At 40.0% G+C, this 22,471-nt stretch overlaps 1 protein-coding gene across 5 annotated transcripts in view; it reads right to left on the bottom strand.

Moving 5' to 3' along the window:
• HIVEP2 (HIVEP zinc finger 2) overlaps positions 1-22,471 on the bottom strand; it is a 139,973-nt gene that overhangs the window by 104,015 nt on the left and 13,487 nt on the right. For all 5 annotated transcript variants that reach the window (XM_050316836.1, XM_050316835.1, XM_050316834.1 and 2 more), the window contains exon 2: positions 335-440. The gene's annotated coding sequence lies outside the window, so the exon portion shown is untranslated. The remainder of the gene's footprint in view (positions 1-334; positions 441-22,471) is intronic.

Genomic DNA, 22,471 nt, shown 5'->3' with positions numbered 1-22,471 from the left:
AACCATTCACGCTACTGCTACCACCCCCTTCTGCTTGAGGGAGAGAATAATCATCTCTATATCTACATATCATCACTGTACCAGTACAACTTCATCCAAAGGAAACATCGGTAGAATGTTTCTACCAATATCTGTAAACAAATACATGTAGAAACAGTTCACTCTTCTGTGTACAGATCAGGCCTAACAGATAAACATCTGCTGGAACAGCTCAGTGTAACTGATTATACATGTGGCTTAACATTTACTTCAATGACTTTTAGCACCTTCATGTTATTGTTTCTGTGTTGTTCCAACAAGCAATGGTTAATGTAAGATGCAGACGTTCACATACCGTATACTTATGAACAACTGGTTCCCAGAGATGTGGCAGTGATAACATTGTCATCGTACGATTCAGAGTAGCTCACTGTAGATCACATATCAGAAGAGGGTCCCACCTGAAAAGATAACAAATCCAGATAGTAAGTTTATCATATTCAGTAGTTTACATCAGACTCTGCTAATACATTTGGGCATTTTCACATATTCCTCCTGTGCATTAACAGGGTCTGTGCTCTTTCCAGGCTCACAGAAGACATTTTGCCATTCGCAATGGCAAGCAAAAGTGCCCTGCTGTAACCAAACTACTTTGGCCAACTGTTCCAGACCAGATTTCAGGCATGATATCAAAGCAATGAAAACCAGTTTTCAATGTTAAAGCAGAAGCTGTTACTGTCTGGTTGACAGACACAGAATTTCAGATTTCCCATTTGTCAAGTCCTTGGAAAGCATTTAATTCCTTTCACCAGTGCATTGCCACTTTGGCTTTACCTTTCCTTTTTTTTTTCTTTTTTTTTTTTTTTCCCCTTAACATTGAAAATCACTGGTTTGGAAGAAGATGCAATGCTGGAGCTCTCTTGTGAACTATTCCCTTGAAATCAAGGAGTCTTAAGAAGGCAGTGACTACAATCACCTTATTTATAATCATCTGATAATTTCAAATAACTTGCTGAGTGAGTTTGTTTTCAAATATTATGCTAGGTAATCAATACAGCTATGGAAAATGAGTTTGTACTAGCAGCATTGTCTCCAATGACAAGACACACTGCAGCAAATGAACAAACCTTCCGGTTTAGGAGCTGAAAAAGTTTTTTCTTAGTAAAACTATAGGCAAAATCACAACTCATTGAAATAAATGTAGGTTCAGGCAACCTAAAACTCTACAGCATTATATAAAGAAAATTCGTTTGGACTGTGCATCCCCATAAATAAGTGTTTGAAATAAGAATTAAGAAACTCTTGCTTGTTAATTGTATTGACTCATGCTGTGAAGCATGAGGATGTAGACGAAATCATAAAACACAGTTATTGATACAAAAGGCAGATTAATTTGGTTCTCTTGATTTTGAAAATTACTTACAGAATACTCAGAAATATACTGACACATGTAAGTACAGACACACTCACAGAGATAAGAAGTCTTGTAAGAGAGAAAGCTGGGGCCTTTTCTTTTTCAGTCAAGCCTTCCCAATCAGAAACTGATCTTCCTACTGTTCTACAAGCTGCACCTCATCCTACGATAAGAGGTTTTCAAGAGGAAAGTCTAGTAAATAACAAAGAATTTCCAAGAAATTATGGTTTCAGATTTTAGTGACAGTTTAAATTTTTTTAATTACTCTAATGCTTCTTTGATTCTTTATACCTGCAAAGAGGCTTGGCTCTTGCCTTTATTATGCTTCACTGACCAGCCACAACACCCTGCAGTTCACTAGCACCATGTACATCTTCATTTGTTGCCACCTAAGCAAGTCAGTGTCTCCTATACTCTGTGTTTCATCTTCAATAACAAACGTAGAACCATGTAAGACTAAGTTACAAAGAACATACTCCATGGTTCAAAACAACAAAACAACAAAAAATTATCAGTGAAGGGTGCACTGCCCATAGGTATGATGCTAAAATGTAATATCTAATGTTTGCCTGCTCTGAAACAGTATAAATACAAGTAGACAAGCACAATCAGAATAGGGTAGCACACATACATTTTAGGATACCCATACTTAAATGCCAGACACTGAGGTGAGCTGCTGAGCCACAGCATGGGACCCAGCAGCAGTGAGGAAGACAGTGGAGCAGTGACTGCTAGCAGTGCCCAGAGGCAGCTCTGGCTGGCAGAAGGCACAAGGCTCTGCCATACTCCACTGCCAGAATTTCCTCTGCGCTCCCCTTCATTGGGAAGAGTCCCATCCCTCCCTGTCGGAATAGGCTGGCTGAGGATGAGGCACTGTCTCATTCATTCACTCGCCTCCATCCTCTAACCCCAGCAGGAGCTCCTTCTCTTTCACTGACAGCTACCTCTGACTGCTCAACAACAGATGGTCACCGGGAAACTCATGGAGGTCTGACGTATGTGAATCCAGTGTTGGTTGACATAGGGAAGATGAAGCAAAGGAAGGATGGCAGGGCTGCACCACAGGATGAGCTGGGGACCGTGTCAGATAGATCTGTTCTATTGAACTGCATAAATTCTGTTTCCTAATAACTCTGTTTTACCTATAAAAGCAATTTTTTTCTCAACCTTCTCAAAAGGCTTAAAAAGAAACTTCCTTCCCAGGGAAATCATTTGTGGCATCCTCTCCACAGAAGGATAAATATGGCCAACTGTCTTCAACAGAAAAATTGAGTAAGACGTGCAACACATTCTTTTTCTCTTGTAGATTTATTTGGAGTGATTTTATTAATCTATTGCTAATGACTGCACCTAATCATTTACCTTGCATACTACCAGAACTTTTCAGTGAATAATTTATTTAAACATTTTTCCTTCTTTTTTTCCTTGCTGCCTATTAACAGTACTGTTGGAAAACTAATACTGTCATGAATACTTTTATTTTAAAGTCCTAAATCACCACATGAACTGAAAAGAATGACCACCAAGGAGATACATAATGAACAGAAATATACAGCAACACATGGAACCAAGTGAAACACAGTCTTTCACCTCTAGTGAATCACTTCAAACCTATTTTATGTTGGTAGCTGTCACCAGCTACTATTGGCTTCTTGCTGTTCAGTGTCCTGTAGGAAATTAGTTTGTAATTCTCCCTTTTGCTGAGATTGCTTCAGTGAGTGTTTACCCTCTTCCTTGGCCAGGTCAAAGCCATGGTCTACTTTTCAAGGTCACAAGTCATGCCCCATTTCAGAGCTTTACTGCCTCTCTGCTCACAACTGAGATGGAGAGATCTCAGAGACCATATAGGAGAAAGCCAAAACTGCTCAAAACAAACCACTTCTGGTGGAGCAGGAGGCACTAAGGAGCAACTGATAAGAGTTGATGTAATTATTCATGACCCGACCCTGACAATTTCAAGATCTTTCTGGCAGAGAATTCCTAGTGCCTTATCTTTGGTGAGAAACAAACACCAAAGTCCCAAAAAATACACATAAAAATCACAAGTCCTAGAAGCACCTCTTTAAAGCAAAGGCGAAGTCTTTCTAGGTGAAGTAGAAGCATGGAAGCCATTAGGAAATCTGAAAATGAAAATTATATAGGAGGTATTTAAGGATGTGGTTCTGGAAATTATGGAAATTATGGAAACATCTTAGTGGGAGAAAGACTGGGAACTAAACATACATTATCAATATAGCCTCTACAGAAAGAGAGAATGGCAAGAAAAATCCAAGAAAATCCACACTGTTCCTGCCCAAACCATTCATTATAGCTAGACAGTGGTAATCTCCAGTGCTATCAATTAAGACCTTCATTTTCAAAAGCAATGTTTTAAGGAAATGCAGTATTAGGTACAGTAAGAAAAATTAATGGAAGTTGAGATTAAACTTTTCGTCCCAACAGTTCCACATCCACATATGTGTGCCATCACTTAAAACTAAGTCTACAAGTCTTAAGACAATCCTAAAACTGCATTTATACACACTAAACTACAGATAAGTTACTCTCTCACCCTTTCCTTACAAAAACGTACAGCACTGAAGAAGCAAATATGCAATCTTTTGTATTATAAATATTCATATCAATTCACACAGCATAGTCACACCAACAGAGCTACAGAGGCCTACCAAACACAGGTATTTAGAAAGTCCCTATAAAAGCTGTGCTCTAGGACTTCTCAGGGTTTTAGCAATTCTTTTTCCACTTCCAGTATATACTATTTGCTTATTTGAAAAATGAACAAGGACTTATGAAACGGACAAGTAACTAAACCAAATGCTTAGACTGATTATATACAAGCATTTACTAAAATCAGGTCAGGCGATATTATGCCTCAAAAACTCCCCAGATAAATACAATAGAATATATTTGATTATGAATTTTATGAAAGACTCTAGCTTCTAATTTCAAAAAAGTATACCTGTTAATAGCTATCAATAAATTTAAGTCCCAAGTATTACTTTCCTGGCACCTATTTTTCTTTTACAAATTCAGCATTATTCCAGTAAAGATAAGAAAGCTGGTATTTAGTTCTCTCTGGTGTCAGAAAGAAACTACATTACAAACACAACTACCCTTGCATATTTTACTATGCAATACAAAAAATGGATGGAGGAATTAACTGCCTGTAAAATATATCAGACTGACACCCATGCAGACTGAAGCCCTTCTCTCCGTACAGAACAAGCACGGTACACGACGCTGATGCAAACTTCTTCTCAAATCATGTCTGCCCATACACTCCAGCTATACTCTGGAAGGAGCATGAGCACCAGTTTCTCAGTAACCAGGAATTACATTGCTGATAACAACAATTCAGTTCCACATTTGTAAGGTCCAAACACAAATGAGTCACATCAACAAGTGGGAGGGTAAGCAGGAAGAGAATGAGAGAAGAAAAATGCAGCTGCAAACAAGGGGTAAACTGCAGCAGGAGGTTCCACGGTGATGCACAACAATCTGCCATCCAAAGCACTGGGGAATTTAGAAACAGGAAATTGAAGGCACTCCCTGACACAAAGCTGCACAAAGGGAGTGAGGGACATGCCAGAGCTGCACAGAAAATAAAACATGAAAATCTCCAGATGAACTGTTTTTTCTTTTACTTTCTTTGACAATCTGCACAGAGAGCACTTCAAATTAAAATATGCTGTTAGATTGTCCCTGGCATGATAGATTCCACCAGCACTACTTAATTAATCAAGTATATTTTCTTTATCACTCTATAACTTGCTTTGACCTTACTCTTTTTTTTTCACTAATCTCTGTTTTGTTGGGTTGGTTTTTTTTAATTCTGCCCCTTATTTTCATGAATGTTTGTGATCACAAAATATATTGAGAGTGACAGGCAGTAAACATTACTGGGGGCTGTTGCACTTGGACTGTGATGTGGATTATCATCCAGAGGCTGGTATATGAGCTCAGCGTTAGAAGGTCACTTCAGTACCCATTCCCTCCAAAGATCAATGCTTTTGAAAAACAATCTTTGAAATCAAGATCTAACACCAGGAGAATTTCACAGTAATTTCCATTTCTATTCCAGCGACAGTAATGAAACAAAAGTCATTAAACAGAGAATGTTGTCAAATGTGACAGTAGATGCTGGGGATATAAAAGCACAGGAAAAAACCCCATTCCCTAACATCCCAAGTATAGGTGAGAGACACGCAGAAAAAGACAGACAGAGAGTCAGTCTAGAAAAGCACAAAGAGATTTGATCACTAATCAGAGACAGAAACCCATCTGAGAGTCACAACTGTCTCTGCAGGCTCTGAAAGACAGAATTAAATTGGCTTAGTACTATATTCAAAAATGAATTTAATTAGCTGACATTAAGCAGGATAAGTTTGCGGTACCATGTTGCTCTGACAGGCTGCCTCCAGAAGGGTAAGTGGAAGGTAAAATCTTATTTTTCAGGGTGAGATTACGGCCGTGCACTGAGACAGAAGGTAATGGCACATCTGCTGAGGGCAGCTGAAACTTGGAGCTGGACATTTCATCTCACACTAAAAAAGGATGGTATGTGATAGACGAGCCAGAAGCACAAGTTTCAGATTCTGCACATTTATTCATATGGCTGTGCAGCTTCACCTCTTTCTGTTGTTGCCACTTATGTGAAGAAGAGAGCCTCAGAGTACAGTGTCTGCCAGGACCTCTTTCTCCATTTTCTCTCAGTCAGAGCTGTACACTGGAAAGACTACAATACCTTAGGTGCAATTTATTTATTTTTGTTTATAAGAGAGCATGTTGGTCCTTGGTTGGAGAAACGAGGTCTGTGCAGGAGGCAGTTTCTGTGCTCAGTCAGGCAGGCTGCCACATCTGTCAACTCCTGCACATCTATCGTGTTTTATGGGCTCACCCACAGCACCCCTGCTCTGCTACCAACACCTACCAAGGCTTCTGCTGCCTTCTCTACGTGGAATACAACCTACACATTGCAGTACAGCCTGCAAGCAGAGAGGCGGTGTTTGACAGAGAATGAAAGTAAACGCAAACTATGACCAAAATCTAGAAGCAGACAGTGACAACTAAAAAATCAATAGTAAAATTCATAGTAAATCCAAATTGTTTCCCCAAGGAACACTTGGAGGAAGTGGAATAACACATTTCAAAGCAAGAGTCCCATACATATGAAACTTAACAAGCCTTGCCTTCTCATGCCTCTGTCTATACACCTATAAATTTAGTTCCAGGGAAAGGCATCTCACTGTTAGTACTAGAAATTCTGCTTATTTGCAAAGCAGCCACATACATCCCAGACTGTGACCAGGAAAGCTATTGTTTACATCACTCATACTAATATCTCAGCTCTGTCACACCAGAACCAAGCCAGATTTACCAGACAAGACAGAAAGGCTCCGTCCATCCCATTAGCGAGCCATTAAGGAGGTGTTCCTCCATCACGTGACAAAACTGCACAGCAATATAAGCTCTCAATTTTGCCTGGCAGTGCCCTTCTTCCTCCTGCAACTCCTCTCACCAGGACTGTACTGAGTCTGCGTGACCTTGTGTAACAATTCACAGATTTTAAGTGCAAGCACAACACACTGCATGCCCTTCTCTGGCACCACATTAATCACCCTACTTTAATGACTTCTGCTGATAAACCACCCCATGTACCTAACTGTCCTACCCAGTGGCTGCATCTACAGCAGTAAATTAAACACGCCCTTTCCCATGCCCTGCCATCGTGTAATCCACTAGTAGAGACAAAGTTGCTGAGAACCTCAGCTGGCATTTAGGGGTGAAAACCAGCAGGGATCAAGAGATCCCAGCTTTACTGGCTATTTGGCAGGGGACCCTGAATCTCTCAGTCAATGTTTTTTCATACAGTTCTTTTCAGCTGTAATGAGAACCGCAGATATAAAATACCACTTATTACTGGTATGTGTCTATACCACTTATTGCTATACATAACTACAGATCAGAACTACCTTCAACTAAACAAACATAGCTACAAACAGAGGACATATGATTTTGTAGTATTATTTCTTAATTATTTCACTCTCTTCCAGGAAACTCAAGTCCACAGCTGAGCACGATTAAAGACATGAGATCTTTATGATAAGAAAAGCAAAACAATGGCCTGATATGACCTAACGAAAGCACAGGATACTACCCCCCTCCAGGGTAGAAATCTCCTTTTTCCAAAACTTCCTTTCAAGTGCTCTGAACACGTTACTAAACAAAGAAACAAGAAATTCGCTTTTGCGAGTCAATAACATTTTTTAAAATAGTGGCATCTGACATTATTCCATAAATCTTTCCCCAAATCAATGCATTTTATGTCAGCTGGAACCTTTAAATTTAAGACTTAAACAAATTTAAGTCTGAATTGCAACACAAAGATACATGTAATAAACTAAATATGTCAAAAGCTTCAGTGGAAAACGGTTTGCTGGAGGTTTAACATGGAGCTAAAGGAACACACAGCATTGCAGGACTGACCTCTGTGATGCTAAGTGATGTATCGTGCTGGGAGTGCTACCAACTCATAGGACTGGAGAAACAGACTGAGTTCTTAGCTGCCACAGATTTCATATCTGACCATGGAGGGCATCTCACAATCTGTCTCCGTCTTTGATCCCTGTGATAATATTTTTTCCCTCTCTTCATCTCTTAGATACTTAAATTTTAAATTCAGTTTGTCTGAAGATGTAAAGACAAGGAAGCCTACATTTTCACAGAAGGCTTTAGATGTTACCACATGGAAAATAATATTGGTAATAAAAAAATCACATCGCACAATTCCAATATTTAACCATTTTCACATTACTTCCTATCCCGAAAATATTCTCAAGGGAATTATTTCTGCCTTTCTCCCAAGATCTCTTTTGTAACCTTGTTTCCTCAGTAAAAAAAAACTCTGCAATCACACACTGTGTGTAATGTCATGCTTCTGTCTGTCTGTCTTCCTTTAATAATTTCTCTAAAGACATTCAAAAAAGAGGTAGCAGTCTCAAAATTACTCAGTTGTCAGAAGTTCCTTCCAATTCCAACTTGTGCTCAGACAGGAGAAAGACAGTCAGCATTCGCATTAAGGGACAAGCCTTCCATGTTGAATCATAAGAGAGCGCAGAATCTGCAGATAAAACAGATGTACCAAGATGCAAAACCATGTAAAAAGCTGACGTTCACAACTACAGGTGCACCCATATGGCTAAATAAAAGTGGGATAGGAAGCAAGTTTGAGCACTGGAGCACACTGCTTGATAACTTGCCTTCTGCATGTTTTTGGACCACTCAAACTACCCACTCACAAGATAAGCCTGCTGCCAGGAGGGCTGCCTGAGCAGCGTGGATGTCACCTAGGCTTTGTGACCTGGCTGTCAGTTCAAGTGCCAGACCTTTGTGTCCTTCTACACAGCAGCTCAAACACAGCCAGGGACTGCATTCAAAAGACAAGCACTAACAGGAAGCTGAGGTTTGTGACTTCTGATGCATACTGAAAAATCGTAGGTGTTTTCTTAGTGCATCTGGTGGGTGCAGTACTGAAGCAGAAACCAGGGGAAGGTTGTCAAATACACACACACAGCACTGCCTCACAGCAAAGCCTTGACGACCTTCTGTCCTGCCACTCTTCCATCTTTGACCTGAATTTGAATGTCAGTGCCATAAGTCAAGATGTACAGAAGCACCAAGTGGGTGGCGTCTCCGTGAGAACTCTTTCTGGAGCTCAGCTTTGCTGCCTGGCGTGTGGCTGCTTCAGACTGAGTGCCCAGCCCTCCCCACAGCCCCCTGCCTGCTTCCCTGTCCCTCCACGATGGGCATTCCCAAATAGTCTCTTCCAAGTCTCATATTATTGCCACAAAAATCTACTACTCCAGACATCAATTACTTCCCTATGCACCCTATACCCAGTACTCATACATTTAAAAATAGCAACTTGTGCATACTTCCTAACTTTATTGCCTTTACATTCAGGGGACAAATCAATAAACAGCACATACAGTTACAGAAATATGTATCACCCAGAAAGAGTTAGGAAAATGCTTGCTGCTTTACAGTCCTCTGTTCACAAATTTTCAAGATTAAAATTGGGTAACAGGAAGATCTGTGACATCTTTAGGCTTCTTTGAAAGTATCAGTAAATATTGGACAATATACTACCAACTGTACCAGAACTCCATGGTTATATTAATTACGGCTTCCTTCTAGTGGTCTGCCTTAAGTCCTTTTCGTCCCCTATTTACAGCAGTGCTTCTTTATGCTGGGACTTTCTTCCCATATTACAGCAGCATCACAACAGGGGTCTTACCACCTGCTTGTCTAAAACTGTGCTACTTTTATTTAATGTCCTGACAAACGGAGGAAACCAGTGTTGCCCTCTGATCCAAGTATTTAAATTCAGGAGCTAGTTATTCCCTTGCTGAATTCTGAAATTTGTCAGTTGTTCTCTGTGGGATTATCCCTAGCCCAAATCTTTTCCTCAAAATATGTCTATATGGGGAGACCTGCCATATCAGGTCTTTCCTCTGAGTGATTCACCTCCATTACCTAATCTCAGAAAAAGGTATCTTTGAGAATCTGTGAATAGCCACTGATGGGATCTTCTTGGGCCACAAAATGGTCTGTTAAGGAATGGCACCTGACAAACGCTTCCACTCCAGGGACCTTCAGTTTCCAAGGGGATTGTTTAAAGATTCAAGTCAATCTTTGGAAATGCTATTTTGCTGAAAAGAGATCAAGATAAAAGCCTAGGGTTTAGGTAGAGAAGAGTTTAGAGCTGTTTAGCAGATAACCACATGTGGTAGAAGCTTTTCTGTTCTTCATACTGAACAATACTGGTCACCGCTTACAGATGCCACTCTAATATAGCGTATGAAGCCTTACAGGGGATTGAGGAGGAATAAAGACTGGTGTCAGCGCTAAATTTCTCATGAACAAAGGTCTATGGCCCAGCTATCCAGCTATCATGAGATGGAGTTTGTGTTTGTGTTTGTGATCTGTATTTCACTGGGAAAAGGCTACAAAGCTTCCATCACCTGAGTTATCTCCCAGGGAGTTTTCCAAGGAAGATGCAGTGCAGCATTTGAAAAATCCTGAAGCCCTCAAGGAGAAGATACTGCTTTGAAAATGGTGGGAGAAATGCCTTGAAGCTACAACATATGTAAATACACATACACACACCGCCCTGAGTAGTCACTACAAGTGCAAAGACAAACTTCCAAACATGAAATGATACAATATTGTCTCTCTAGTTCTGTTACAATTGGCTGTTTTAGCAAAATGTAACAACAAAACTAAAATAAACATCACCAATGAACTTCACTGTCCTGTGGAAAAGCAGTGTGTCTGCCAATAAATACATTTGTGCTGCTGCCACTGAAACACAGGAAAGTCAGATCAACAGCAGGTAAATTGTAACCAGCAGCACTGGAATGATAATCTTATTTTGCTGAAAAAAGATTTTCAAAAAGGCTATATTTTGTTATACTTATTTGTGACAAAACACATCTAGATGTTGATGATATTTTAAATAAACTGTGTAATAAAAAATATGATGAAACAACTTTTGACGTAATTTATTCCTTATTCCCATACTTGATAAGAAAAAAAATTATATAATCAAATTAAAAAATTATCAAATTTTGAAAGCAGTCATTTCTTTCCATTACCAGTTTCTAGCATCCTTCTTCCATTTTTGCAGTTTAGGTAGCTCAGAGTTTCATCTGTTGTTGGGAGGGAAAAGATTTGAGTAGCTATAAGTGCAACTACATGAAATGGCTTGTAGTTGAAAGACAGATGACAGCAGGATGGAACACATAAGCAGAACATTTCAGAAGTCTAAAATTTTTCTTCCTATTGATATAATATGGACAACAGATGGGTTTTTAAATGCAGCTCCTGATACAACTTTGCATGTGAGAAGGAAAATAATTTGGAGTTCACGGGAACAGGAGCAGATTGTTCTGTGGATCCAGTTGGTGTCATTCTACACCCTTAAATTCTCCTGCAAAATACTGTAAGCAGAACAGCAGGAGTCCCAAAATTCTCCACACTGGCTCTACCTCAATAAGCCATTTCTATTTACAAAGTATATAAGCATATACTCTAACTTCAGGAGTATGTGTAGGACCCAATGATTTCACTATGACTTAAGAATCTGCCTGAAATCAAAGTTTCACTTAGAGGGTTTGCTAATCAAGTACCAGATTCATCTGGCAGTTATTAATGGGCTTCATTTTTCACTGGGCCTGTATGTTACGTTTCCCCCTGCCACAGCATTTTCTTCATTTGCTAAGTGATGTGCTCACCCAACGGGCCAAGACAGGCCTAAGCTGCACGCAGGAGGCATCCAAGCAGCAAAGGACAAGACAAGCAACAGGACTGTGAACATGCAGGACAACCTCCCAGGCGCACCAGAAACATCATTGTCAACACAGAGGAAAACATGACAAGCAGTATCAAAAGCTTAATTTCATTCAGTTTAATTACTGAAATTCTTCCTGCTTAAGTCTTAAACTAGCAAAGCCATGAGGGGTAAAAACCCACAGGGGAGAGAAGACAAGGCTGTTCTCGGTCTGCCTTCTCTCACTGGTGAGGTCCAAGCCTGACCACTGTCACCCAGGTCGCTGGGAACAGTGAGGCACTGCAGTCTCATGGCATCACCCACTCTGAGCTACCGGAGTATGATTGTGAAAGACTACGAGCTCTGTGCGTGTAGCAATGACAATTAACATTTTTCTAAACACAGCATTTAAACATCAGGATCCGGGTCTATGCATGCTGCCCTTCTCTCGTGCCTTATCTGCTGACTGCATCTTAGGCTATTTTCCCTCTTAAGTAAAGAAGACAGAATTTGACTTCAAAGCCACATGTAGCCCGACTTTTGTGATGACTTCTATGTTTAATAGCATAAATACTACAAGCAGAGGTGCTCACAGTAAATCACGCAAATATCAGTTGCTCAGAGAATGGTCATTTAAAAACAGCCAAAACCAAAAAAAAAAAAAAAAAATCAAGGTTCAAATCCTGCAGTCAGTTTTAGCACAAATCCCCTATTGGTTCCCTATGGATTAATAGCAGAATACAGCATCTGTCTACATGACATCTCTGTAAAATAAGGAACTGGAACTGACATAAAGAGAATACTGAACAATGATATTGTTGTGCCTCAGTCATATTTTTTAATATAATTCACATGAAAATCAGTTTAAGGTGTTATGGATCTGGCCCCAAACTCATGAACTTTGTAGCAGAATCAGGAATTGAACCTATGGGTACTGAGTCCCTGCCTAGCCTGCTATTCATTAGACCATACTTCCGTGGGTGGAGAATTACAGTAAATACATCAAGTCAGCTGTGTACTGCTGAGCTTGTGTGGTCACACATCACAGACAGTAAAACATGCCACCATAAACTCAAAGGTGTATTCCCATGCATATAACACTGTCATTTCTAGTTCTGATACAAAATGTTTTAATTCCAAGTGCAAACACAAGCATTAAAAGCAGTTTTTCAGATGGAATAAAAAATACATTGAAGCAGTGAGTGTTATTCTAGTTTTCAGAGTATCTTTACAAAATGGTTATAGAAAATTGTCATTACCATTTTGAATCTACAGGAATGACATGTCAGCAGAAATGAAAAACTTTCTTTCTCACTAATGCAACCAGGCAACTTACTGCATGCAGTAAGCCAGCAAAATGGACTCGTTGCAGAAGGAATTGAACTGGCACAAACACAGCAGAAAGGATTTTAATCTAAAGGCACTGCATTGTGGAAAGCAACTGCACAAGCAAGCATTCTCCATGCAGATAAACCAAATCTGTCATGATGCTCTTAGAAAAACAATTCCATTCACAAAGTAAACCTTGCTACAAATATCTCCAAAGTTTGGGAAGGTTCAAAGTCAGGGCCAGCTGAGATAAAGAAAGACAGTATACATGTTTTTCTATGGTGAAACCAGTTCCCTACAACAGAGAAGGGTATTGTATTGGTGCTTCCAAAGAAACATGCAACATGTCTCTTTCCCATTCCATTGGCAACACCACTACAGCGTTGAACTCCCCTTGGTAAGACTGATGATGCAATCAACACAATCCCATGGCTAGCCTTGTCTACAGCTGAACAAAAGCTTTTGCTTCTCATCCCCCACCAACAGCAGAGCCATCATGAATTGTGATCTGTCTCTCCCCAGGCAGTGGCACATTCACATGGGACTGGCTGAGGGGTAGCAGGACTGCAACAAGTACAGTCACAGGAACCAGGCAAATGCTCTCGAATCCATTCCCGTGACAAACAGCTAAGACCACACAGGTCAAGTTATGCATTATACAAATTTCAGTATTCACACACTAAACAGCTCTGGGGAGGCCACAAAAAAAAAAAAAAAAAAAAAGTTGTGTTTCAGCAACACTACCTGGAAAAAGGGAGGTTGTTGCATGGCTCCAGATACCATAACAACACACACAGTAAAACCAGACTTAGGAGAAAATAAGCCTGCAATAATGAGAAGATTTTATTGAAACTCTCCCATCTTAATCTATTCTTTATTTTTATCAGTCTTACTGTAAATCTGTTTGGGTTTTGCTTTGTTTGTTTGTTTTTTTTAATGTTTCAATCTGCTAAAAAAATTCTTCTTGAAGAGGGACATAATAGAATGCTTATTATGAAAAATGTAATGCACAGCATATTTTTTTCCTTTACTTCTTTCGTCTTAATTTGCACCTAGTCGTTTTCATGCTGAGCATCTCATTTGGTTAAATAATTAGCGTAAATTAAATTTCACCTTTTTTAACAGGCAAAAATGGTGAAACTGAGTTGGTAATTGTCTCAAGCCTTGCCACAATATGGGAACAACTTGATAACCTGACAACACTTAAGGGTTTGAATGGACAAGATACCCAGGCTTTTAACAAAAGTAAGGAAGATGGAACTGTGTACAGCAACCTGCAGGGCAAGAAATCCCTCTCTGCAGAGTCTTATGACCTGGACCAGTAACCTTTGAAGATCTATTCAAAGACCTCAAGATGTGAGAGTTTACTCCTGATCAAGCCACTGTCCACTCATACACAGAAAAACATGCCCCTCCTTGCCTGGGTATTGGCATCACTCATGGCGAGTTACTTTCTTTCATCCAGCAGCCACATGCTTACCCTACTCTCCTCACTCACACTGATTTCAACAGAAATTGCACCCGAATCAAGGCCAGCCCACACCTCCCACGGCAGATGGTAAACAACCCTTGCTTCTCATGGGCACTGATCCCAGCTATGCTCGTCTGCCACAGCACTGTCCCATGCCTGCCCAGCCCCAGCTCACCCCTCAGCTCATCCCTCAGCTCAACCCCAGGCAGCCCTCAGCCCACCCTTGGTCACCCCCCAGCAAATGCCAGCAGGCACAGGCTCTCTCACCTGACAGGGCAAGGCAGCAAGCAGCCACAACCACCCCTCTGCAGCTACACTCATCTCATCAACTCTACCGAAACGTGGGGTGAAAACTCCCATGCATCCCATCATGCTCCCTCTGACCCTCCTGGCCTTACAAGTCTTAGCTCTTAACAAAGCCACGAGGACTTCTCATCCAAAAGAGTAAGGGAAATTCCAGTAAAGGACACTCAAACCACATCAGAAAAGTGCACTCATGCCACTAGCGAAATTTCAATAATTTTACATGATGTCCACACATATTGTTCATCTGCACTAAGAAACTCATGGAGTTGCAGAAAGGAACATAGCTATTAGTCAGACAAGACCCACTATAGAGTCAAAGGCAAAACGTACTGGAGTTGATACAAAGAGAAAGCATTTTATGAACTCTAATTTTGGTTATCATCATGCAGACTCAGGAAAAAGTCTTCCTCCACCTACAAGGTCTTGGTGTCCTTATGTGCCACTATTTAGATTCCCAGCTCTAAGCTTCTGCTGCTGTAACAGTAACATGTGTCTACACAAATCTAAGTCAATTTAGTACAATAAATGAAAATTCTCCCGAAGACTGAAATTTATTGCAAATTTTCATAAAAAAGCAAGTTTCTTCTGAAGAATATTACACTGACAATCCAAGAGAAATCCTGCATTTGTTTGGAAAGTCCGGGTGTAACAAGAGCAGTATGGTGTACTTCCTTATAGCGCCTTTCTGACATCCCCTGGCCATGACCTGAATGGCCTCCTGTGTGAGAAAATACATGTTTCCGTCTGTGCTTGTTCATCTCCTCCTCTCTGTGCTGACGTTATCAGCAGTGGTGCTAGAGCAGCAGCTCACAGATGCAACTGTTTGTCACTGTAACATCTCAGCTGTTGTCCCTACCAATGCACAATCAGCCTCTGTGTTCATATACACATACGGTAGTGTAGGAGACCATTAATATCAACACTAATTTTTGACCATTCACTGTTAATGACAATAAAATCTCAAAACTCGGAAGTTAACAACCCTATGTCACAGTTTACAGGTATTTCATTTTATACATAAAACAAAGGGAAAAAATTATTTAGTCAAGATGAGAAGAAGAAGGACAGTTTGAAGGGGAATTCCGGAGCATTAAACCACTCCTTTCTGAAAAAGACATTATTCCTACTCCTTACCTAGAGACGTGTTATTCTTGCACCTTTATTTCCTGGCATTATTACTTAATATTTGTAATCATACCACTAAAGCAAAAAGTCATCCAAGGCTTAACTACTCAGCATGACTTTGAAGATCAAACCTAAGTAACAGCAGAGAAAATTGTCAAGGAAATATTATTAAGGAAAAAATTAACTTAAAATCAATTGCTTTTATTCTAAAGCATTTGTATAATCATTTGCCTCCCTTTTCCATAAACTGGTTGTAAAATCTCTTGAGACAGAGGACTGTTGTGTTGCACACATGCCTAATGATACTATAAGGACATAGTTAAAAGATTTATATAACCATTTATAGCAGCAATCACAGCTCACCAAGTTATTTTCTTTTACACGTGAAATCACCCCATTTAAGGGACTTTTCCCGTTTATTATTCTACAATGCTTTTCCCATGGAAAAACAAGAGTAGGAGGTTGGGTTGGGGGGGATTTGGCATGCATATATACAAAACTCTCAAGAACTGCTCATGCCTGAGCAAATTCACTCGTCTGTCAGTTAAACATTCCCATCCCAAGACTTTGTTTCAAGACACATCCTCAAAACAAATAGCTGGACCATGTCTGTACAGCTGAGACTATCAACACACAACATTTCATCTCAAAACCCAGTCATTTCAAGCCTATTCTGCAAAAGTTGAGTGCCATTATTTCTTTGCCTATCTTGCTTTCTTCTGCTTGCAAGCATCTCGCCAGGCATGATTCATGTTACATAACTCCAGCTTGTTAAAAACAACAGCTATGCAGCTAGGTAGTATGATAGATTAATGAGGCAAATCCAGAAGTTGCTTATTACAGAACCAGACAATAGCTGCTCCTTAAATAATATGCCTATGCAACATTAAACAAATGAATAAGCAACTGCACCAGCACTGTTTACATTCACAGTTAAATAAATCTTTCAAATTCAGGGTACAATAGACTCCAGACTACTCAGTGGCTCTTCTCATGCCACAGTATGCAAACTCCCCAGTGCATACATGTTTTATTTTTTAAAAGTGACCCATCCCTCCCCAGTCATTAGAAAATAACAGTTGAATATTGAATCAGTTAATTTCACTCATAAGAATGCTGTATTGCTTTAATGTTCTGGCTGACTGTGCTGAGACAAAATCCTCCTCCCTGAGTTAGCTGCAAAATGCTTGCGTTGTGCAAATAACCATTTTTGCTCATATCCCTGTTTTGGTTACAAATTGTAAAAGCAGCAGCTGGAGAGGGTTAAATAGGCTTCCTGTCAAGGCTCTGCAAGAAGCAAGCCCCTGTATTCCAGCAAGACAAAGAAATTTGTTCAGGCCCTGTATATTCAGCATTATTCAGCACAATTGGGATCGTATTCCAGGATCCCTCAATGCCCACCTGGCAGTGTGTCCTTTTACATTACAGAAGTGATACGGTCTCCCCAAGGCAAATCATCACCTGACCATCCTGGTCTTTGCAGCTCAGATATGTCCAGTGACATGCTACCTGGAGCAAGTCAGTGCCACATAACTGTATTCTCTTCCCAGTCACTTACAAAGCTTGTATTTCTGGCATCACCACCACAGCAGAGCAATAGGGAGGCGACTGGCTGCCCCAGGGAGGAGACAGCAGCAGTGGGGGCCCTGTGCAAGCACCGGCTGGCTGCCGAGCCCAGACCTGAAACTAGGTCTCAGCCCACTTGACTGCAGGGGAAGGGAGGGGAAAAAAAAAAAAAAAAAAAAAAAGGCAGCAGCACTTTCTCAGAGCAGGAAGAAGGGGAGGCCACGAGCGTTTCCTGTTGTGCAGCTGAAACAAGCAAAGACGTCATTACACTTACGCTCCCTCAGGGTGTCAGCAGATTGAGGGCCAAAGTTCAGTCATTTCCAATGCACCGCAAGGAGGGAGGTTTTAGAGGAGAAACCAGCAGTGGCTTTATTGCTAACAGTGGTCTCTGCACTTGCATAGCAAAACAGCTAAGCAGTGTGTTACCAGGCTCAGCTGCAAAGTATCGTATGTGACTAGAAACAATATTTGCTCAGGAGCCGTGCTGCTCTTGTTTTTCTTGTACAGCTTGTGTAAGAATATTACTGCAATACAGAAGTAGAATAAAATATTACTATGATATCAAAATGCACTAACCTTTCACTGTAGCCCATACTTCTGCAAGCATCTGGAAATCAAGCCTTGCATAGTTTTGGATCCCATGGCATAAAACATGTTTTGTGAATGCATCTGGGGCACAGCTATTGTGTAAAGCTTCAGGATTCCCTTATCAGATATCTCTGACAAGCCAGCAGAGCAAGTGCAGATGCTTCTTTTCAATTTATCCTTGTCTCTCTAAAGCAGGTAAGGGCCCAGCTTAAGGAAAGAGGTGAAAACACAGGAGTTGGGTAGTGACATGTGGATGTTCAACATTTCCTAACTGATTGTTTCCCAGGCTGTCCACCTAAACTTAAGTAACTCATTAGTACACCTGGCAAGCACAGGGAGAATCAGAATTGCAGTCCTACCCACCCTTACTACCTTCTTAAGATAGACATTAGAAAGACTTTATAAATGGAAAGCATCTTTAAGACTCCATTTCAGAGTCTCCACTCACCATTGGAAGCTTTCAAGTGTGAACAACCACAAGAAGGAAATGCTTTGTTTATAGCTGATCCTCTCCTGAGGTAGAGGGATGCACAGGCTTATAGTATGTCTCACTCATGAGACACATTGTAGACCCATTTTTAATAATGTCTCAACAACATGTCAAAATACAGTGATAAATACAGTCATTCCACAATAAGCATGTCCTAGCAACAACCTCTGGTGCGGGACACTAGACTTTTGCTCTGTACACTAAATGGGACAGATTGGTTAACAGTGCTCCACTTGATAGAAGTTGATTTTCAAATAGAGGTACTTAACAAACTTCAGTGAAAAAGGTTACAAGTAGTTTGGAAAATGCTCTTCCGAATTCTCTTCTCATTGTACCATCACTAGCTAAAGAGAGTATTTTTGCTGTATTTCTGCAATAACCACCCTGTGGTCACACCGGGAACTGAAGCCAGTCTTTCAGCCCTAGTAATTTTCAAGGTATTAGAGCTGAAACTAGGGAATCACCAGCCTGTGTCTTGGAGTCATAATATATTGCATCTTTCATGGGGCATACACAGTGTCACCGGCTAACCAAAACTGCTCATTTTACTAGAAGAAGGTCAAAGATAGCATTTTAATTATTTATAAACTAAACCTTTTGGATATACTTTCAAAAAACATTCTTCTACAAGTTTATGAACTGGTTTGGTTGTCTCCTACCCCTCCCCTTAGAGATAGTTTTTTCAAAGATTGTGTATCTCTAGGATTAGTTACCCAGTTAGCACAAAAAAACCTCTACTGCTTCTTATTCTGACACTATCTTGAAAAATTAATCCTGAAGGCTGTCAATCTGACACTAATCATCAGGATTTTTTTCAATACTAAAAAATAAGCAGACAAATTAGTCTTTGGTGTTGGTAATGATTTGCACTACATAAGTATTAACTGTAGCAAAGACAGTTTGGATTAGTTCAATCGGAGTAAAGTGATTAGAATCTGGCCCTTAAAAAATATGAGTGCTAGAACAGAATCCAGCCCATATCATATAAAGCAATGGGTGAAGTACTGACATTCTTGTGAGGGAAGGAAAAAGGGTTCAAAACCCCTCAAAAGTACTGTAAGAAAGCTTCCCCTGTGCGCAGCATTCTAAAGAACACATAAGAGAGCCATCTGATTTTCTGAAATCTGACCCTTTAGTACCACACTCACTCAAAATAAACTTATTCAACTGTTTTTAGACCCACATTCAAGAATGAAGGAAATGCACCGACAGCTTGCTCTTTTGACCATACTGGGAGAACTGCCGCATGTCACAGCAGCAGCACGTGGACAGGCTGGCACACCAAACTGAAATAGGCATCTTTCACACATATATGGCTGCAATACAGTATCTGCTAAAGAACACAGAATGTAACAAGGAACAGCAGTGTATTCACACACCTATCCACGTCCTGAGAGTTAATTTTCATATAATTACATCTTACTGTTCCATTAGTTGACGAATGGTAGTAAGCCATCTCTACCATGGTTTGAGGTGAGAAAGTGCAATATTGTCTCTGCAATATACTTTTCATCCAAATACAACCCTACTATTAAAAAAAAAAATTATCTGTTGCGTTGATTTTATTTATTTAAAGTTTGAAACTTAACGCAAAGAGACAGATGCAAACTGTGTCCTGGTGCCCTTGGTACACTGATGAAAACACGTGCCTTTCCACTCAAAAATAGAAGTTGGTTATGGTTAAGTACAGATACATATGGAAAACAACTCTGAAACAAAGTTGGCTACCTACAAAATATCTAGCACCTTTACAGATTCCAACAAACTCTGTTACACTCTTACGCTTTACAACCTATCTGTCCAATACTTAGAACAAAGCTACTGCATTGTATCACTTCAGAATTTAAACTATGTACAAGGTTTTAATAATTATTTCACTTCCATTTGAAGGCCTATTTGAGAAGTGCAAGTGAAAAAGCCATTATCTTGAGATTTTTTTTGTTGAACTGTCTCACCACCTAGGGAATTCTCTCAAACAACCCTATAAGCAGATAATTAAAATATCCTGCACCAATTTTATGAGGAAAACAAGGCAAAGATGACAAAGTCCAAGCTGCAAAACACCTGACAGGAGGTAATTATTTATCTTCAAAATATATGTGGCAAAAGCAGAAGTGGGGAGCTTGTTTTTCACTGTGACCTGGGTGTCCAGCCTAAGTACAGCAGTACGCAGGATGCCGCATGAGAGACTGCACACGCTGAAGGGCATGATCCAACCACCACTGAAGCAGCGGCAATCAGAAATTCCTGAAGTATTCCTCATCATTTTGTCTTCTCATCTGCTGCACTTATCTGCCTCATATCACACTGTCCTGGCCCAGGAGCACTCTGCCACCAGTTCTGGTGACTCCCCCGTACACTTTAGGGGTCTTCAGGCACAGGGACGTGCAGCCTCCCATTCAGAAGCTACTGGGAAAACGCTACATTCCCAAGAGGAAAGTTCCCATTATGTAGTAAGGATCAGGTTTAGGATGAAAACATTAAATTTCAAATGGGATGATCCCCTGAAGTGCAGATGTGTGTGAGTGTTCACAGAAATATAGTGTGTGAGTGTATATGTGTCTGTGGTGTGTGTATACACATTTACATACATACACTCATGTATATGTGAGTGTATAAATATTAAGTTATACATACCCATATGTGTATATAATATATATTCACCAAAAAAAATAAAAGTTAATACATAAAAGTGATTTGACCAACTGGTAAAAAATCCCTGTGATTGTAACTACCTTTTATAAGTAATGACTTACAGAAATTCTTCGGACAAAACACATTAAGTCCTGGAAGCTAAGTGGGGGAAAAGGCTTGCTAAAGTATTTATTTTTTATTTCAAATGCCTAATAAAGATAAAGCAGATTTGAAACCCGTGTTTAAGAACCTGAAATCTTCAACAATGGGTAACCTAACTTCAAGAAACCAAAATCAATTGTTAAAATACTAATTTAAATTGTTTTCATGGAAACAAAAGGAAAACACTTTCAAAATGTTAAAAAAATATTAAATCAACTTTACTGCTTCTGCATCTCATGAATTCAACAAGATTCTAGGCAACAATAATATTTAGAATAAATATTTTTCTTATGGGAATAGCATTTTCCCTCAAATTGACCAGATGATATCAATTAAAAAAAAACAAATATTAGATACAGAAAACATATCTACTGACTTAAAAACTAAACTCTATTCCGGTGAGTACAAAGCTTGTTTAAGAAGATATTAACTTTTCCTTTTAAAGATCTTCTTACTTTTAAGTGGAAAATGCTTTTTTCCCCTTATAGTATTTTGACTAATTTCAGTCCAAATTAGGAAAATCTGTTCACTAAAACTTCAGAAAGCACACACTACTCAGTGTAAAATACTGCACACGTACACAAATATAGAGTTGAATATATCAAATGCAAATATAATACCAATTCCAAGTTCTGCGCTTACCCTATATGCCCACCTTAAAAAATAAAGATGAACAGCAAAATAAATAAATACAAACCAGTGATACAAAAATACAGCAACTTTCTACGCAATATACCATCTGTTCCTCCAGAAAAGCATGCTGCATCAAGCCACAGGGGCTACAGCTATGAAAAGCCCTTGTAGAAGAGCCAAGTTCCATAATGAGCAGTTTCAGGAGCTGAAGCAAAGTGTACCAACCACCAGAGTAAGGAGACAGCCTGTAATATGCTCAGTGGGAACTCACCACCCCACCGTCCTGGGCTGGGGTTACCCGGGCTGCCACAATGTCCTCAGAGAGCTCCCCAGGTCTGGCAAATCCAGGGTCAGAGGTTTACAGCATACCAGGAAAGCCAGGCAGCACTGCGGAGCAAGTGCTAGTTGTTTGAGGATGTGGTGTTTTGCCATGGCTTTTTACGG

The sequence above is a fragment of the Myiozetetes cayanensis genome, unplaced genomic scaffold (assembly GCF_022539395.1).
Source record: "Myiozetetes cayanensis isolate MyiCay16 unplaced genomic scaffold, myiCay2020 scf2-11, whole genome shotgun sequence".
NCBI lineage: Eukaryota > Metazoa > Chordata > Aves > Passeriformes > Tyrannidae > Myiozetetes > Myiozetetes cayanensis.
Note: the sequence above shows the minus strand (reverse complement) of the source record. Positions and strands in the feature narration are given on the sequence as shown.